The following is a 5,000-nucleotide window of genomic DNA, read 5'->3' on the forward strand; positions in this document are numbered from 1 at the left end:
GGCAAATTGGGCGGGTGAGCGGGCTGAAAAGGGACATCATACATCTAGAGCGAACAAAATGATGGGAATGAAGGCCACTCGGCAATGGTAGTGAATCATGAGTGAAAGGGTGGTAGAAATGATCGCAAAATTGATAACCATTGACATGAGAGCAATGATGATGATTATGGTACTGGTGATCATAATGGTGATGACATTGATGATGCTAAGAATTACAATAATGAGGATCATAATGATAATGATATTGATAATGACATTTATGATAATAATGATGATGTCAATAACTATATTGATTATATTCATGATATTGTTAATGACATTGATGATAATATATTAATGATAATGATAAATGTAATAACATCTGCTGGTATACATATTTTACAAGTGATCATCAGAATACTAACGATAACAATAATAATAATAATTCTGGTAGAGAGAGAGAGAGAGAGGGGATGGAAGAGAGGAGGAAGAGAAAAGCAGACAAAGATAGATAGATAAGGAGAAAGAGAGAAGAAGAGGGGAGTAAGGGTAAAATAAATATAATTTTCTCATCATTATTATCATTGCCATTGTTATCATTATTGTTGTTGTTATTATTATAATGATAATGATGATACTAATATTTACGATAACACCGGCAATGCATATTATCATTACTCTTACCATTATTGTTATCATATTCAGTATTATTGTTATTATCGTTATTACCAATATCATCGTTGATGTTAGCATTGTGATCATTAGTATTATCATTATTATGATGATCCTCAGTAGTATTATCATTATCATTATTACTATTGTTATTACTATCATTGTTATCACTATCATCATTATTATCCTCATTGTTATTATTATTATTATTATTATTATTATTATTATCATTATTAATACCATTCTATTATCATTATGATGATGATGATGATAAACATCATCATCACCATCATCATCATCACTATCATTATCGCCATTATCATCATTATTCTTATAATTCTTACAATTACTATCAGTATTATCGTTATATACAATAATAATGGTTAGTAGTAGTACCAGTAGTAATAGTAGTAGTTTCGTATTAATGTTAGTAGTAGTAACAGTAATACTAGCAATGATAATAGTAATAGTAATAGTAGGAGTAGTAATAGTGGTCGTAGCAGTAGTATTGACATTCATTGTAGTAAAAGCAATATTATTATTAGTAGTAATAGTAGCAGGGTCATTCGGAAAAAAAATGTATTCATCAAGAATTAGCTGCGGGTTTAGGTAAACAATCTATACTGTGGCATTGCCAAGCTAGGAAAATAGGTCCAACCCCGTGATGCAATCAGGATGCACCAACAGCATATAGCTAATGCCATCGGACACGAGACAAGGTAATTGGGCCGGGAGGAATTGCAGTGCATTGACGAATCATCCGAATATGTTCCGCGGGGGTAACAAAAGACGACATGCGAGGGGGGGGGGTGCAGGTCATCATGTAGACCTCGTTGTGCAAGCAGGTATTCGGTGAGCTGGCATGTTAACGATCGTAGTCCCAAAACTGACTTCCTCTGGCAACTGACATCGCCAAGTGCAAACATGGGTATGGTCACTTGATCGTCGCGAGTTGCCTAATCAAATGTCACGACCTTGGCCTCGCTAATCCCATTTCGATATTGATAATGAACAGATCTGTCAGTTATTCTGTCAGTTCAACTAACAACAGCAGTAGTACCATAATCAGCAGCATCACTTGAACAAGTGACTTGCGCTGATGGTCGAAAGTAGACAAAGTAGACCTGATAAAAAAATGAAAACCCCATCAAATAACAGAGTCCCACGCTGCCTAAACTGCCTCAAACAGTGGTGGTCCCAAGGTCTACGGGGGACCACCATGATGAGAGAAGTCCCAGACGTCGGCCAGTTTCAATCGCTGGGCAGTGTCGTAAGGCATGCATACGGTCATCCCAGCTCTTAAAAAAAAATCGGAAATGCAAACCCATGTGACAAGATTAAGAAAAGCCCTGAAAACGTCAAAATGCGAGAAGTCAAATTGATTGGAGAAAAGAACCGCGAATGAAGTCACCGCTATTGATTAAATAAGATGAGACAGAAATACAAATAAAAGATATTAAAGGCAATTACGTATTACCTCTCTCTTGAATCAAGACACAAGCTACAGATTGCACATGTGAAACACGAGCATCGAACTGGGTAACAACCTCCCAATTAAAGCATAGGTTTTCAGCCTCGAAAAACAGCAATATTTACTAGTACCATAAACCTGCAGCATCGCTTGCCAGCATTTCTCCCTTTAGTGATCGTGGTTGCAGCAACAGAGACAATTGAAAAAAAAATCAAAACATAAATTACAATACTTGTTAACCTTTTTTTATTCCTTTTTTACTTCATGAGGCACTGAACCTCAGTTAAGTCCTTCAACATACAATCAATGAAGTCATGGAAAAAGGAACCAATGAGTTATTCAATAATTCTAAAATGATTCTAAAACTCTGTGTGGAATGGACAGAGGATTCCCAGTCGCTTAAGATCGGAGATTTATTGGTAGTTATGAGTACTATCAGCATTATCATTTTGCACATCGCTATTGTTACTCTTATCATTATCATTATCCTTATTATCATCATCATTATTGTTATTGTTGTTATCCTTATTATGATTATCTTTATTATGGTTTTTATTATTACCAGCATTTTTATTATAATTAGTATCATTGTTATCGCTAACCAATATTATCATCATTATTATAATCATTATCATTTTTACCAGCATTTTTATTACCATTATTATCATTGTTTTTACTAACAAATATCATCCTCATTATCATTATCATTATCATCATCTTACCGTCATTTTTATCATTATCATCGTTATTACTAGTACTCATGATATCATTACTATCACCATAATAATTATCATTATTACTATTATCCCTATTTTTATCATTATTATCATTGTCATCATTATCATTATCGTCATCATTATTATTATCATTATCATTTTTGTCGGTATATGATCATGAGTATCACACCATCACCATTACCATCACTATCACCACCACCATCATCATCATCATCATCATTATCGAAAGTAGTAATAGTAGTAGTAGTAATAACGCAGGAGCAGCAGGTGGCAGTAGTAGTAGTAGCAGCCGCAGGATCATTAGTAGTATTATCATCAGCTTTTCATACTATTAATGTATAGTATAAGGAGTAGGAGTAGTCACTCACCTTCTGCTCATTTCGAACGTCTGACGAAACCACAGAGAAGAATAGAAGCAGAAAAGGTCCTGGAGACGTTGACGACTGCATGACTTCTGCTTCTGGGATTTCAGCCTCTGCCATGCACGGGCGCCGGGGTCGTGCCCCGTGCTCTGTCGCCCCTTAAGAAGTACACATTATTCTGTGAAAGACAACATTCTTTTTATCGATAATGACTGTTTGATAGAAAGGATGATAATGATGATGGCAATAATGATGCAACAACAACAATGATAATCATTAGAATATTACTAATGAAAGTGATGAAGATGATAATGATAGTAATAACATTCGTCATAATAATAATGATAACAACAACAACACTAACAACAAAGAAAGTAATAATGCAACTGAGAGTAATATATAAGATGATGAGTCTCACAAGAGAAAAATAAAAAGTGTAAATCTTGTCTCCAGAAAGCACTCTCCGTGACGCTGACAGCAGAAAAATTAATCTCATTTTTAGTATTTTGTAAATGATCTCTTAATAGTCATGAATGCCAGACTTAGTCTCTTTGTGCAGTATGTGTAGCTAGTATGTAGATTTATTCTTTTCGTTTGTTTATTTGTTTGTTTCCTTTGCCATTGTGGCAATTGTGAAAAGATTATTTAATTTTGTTTCTAAATATAGATCTCATATCCAAGGAGGTGAAGCATCAGTCTGTTACCGTCGCAGATAATATTATTGGATTATTAAGATCTTATCCTTTGTCATAATCAGTTTTGTTATCATTGTTATAATGACAGCAATAGTAAAAATAATGATGGTAGTAATAATCATATTGATGATGATAATAACAGTAACAATAATAACAGCAACAATAATGATAATTATAATAACAATGATAATGAAAATGGTGATGATAATAAGGTTAATGGTGATGATAAATATAATGATAATGGTAACAACAATAATGATGACAATAATGATAACAGTGATAATAGTAATGATAATGATAATAATAACAATAAAGTTAATAATAGTGATAGCAATGGTAATGATAATATCATTGATGATAATAATAATCTTAATAATCTTAAACGATAATAATGATAACGATAATAATAATAATAACATTTCTTTTCTATTATCATAGCTGTTGTTCCTTGTTCTTATCCTCCTCCTCCTCATTACCCTTCCTCCGTTAACCTCCGTCAGAACACCCCCCCCCCCCGTTTAAAGCCCAGGAGTGCCTCCCTCTGGCACTGATTTCTATCCATTTATCAACCCAATCTGCCTGGCACTTCTCCTATCCCTGGATGCACATCGCTAAGGACTCTTTCGTAGGATTTGTGTTTGTGTCAGCTGATGGTGTGTTGTTTCCTAAAGCGGTTATATTAGTGAGGATTACATACATCCGGATACTTTGAATATTGCAGGATTGCAGGTTATAGTGTTAATGGCTTCTGGTCATATTATGGTCTTTGTTTTCATGACTTTTATTGTCGTCTTAATTTGTATCATTGTTATAGTTATCTTATATTTTTATTGTCATTATTAGTAGTAGTATCATTGTTATTATTATCTTGATAATAAATATCAATATCTTTATTTGTACTATCATCATTACTATCATTATTATTATCATCTTTATTGTTGTTGTTATCACCATCATCATCATTATCGTCATCATCATCATTGTCCTCATTATCATCATTACTGTCATCATCGTCTAAATCAATAATTATATTATTATATTATAATTATTTTCATTATCGTCATTATTATCATCATTGTTGTTG

Source organism: Penaeus japonicus, unplaced genomic scaffold, assembly GCF_977035675.1.
Source record: "Penaeus japonicus unplaced genomic scaffold, GWHDUDI00000001_assembly GWHDUDI00000037, whole genome shotgun sequence".
Classification (NCBI taxonomy): domain Eukaryota; kingdom Metazoa; phylum Arthropoda; class Malacostraca; order Decapoda; family Penaeidae; genus Penaeus; species Penaeus japonicus.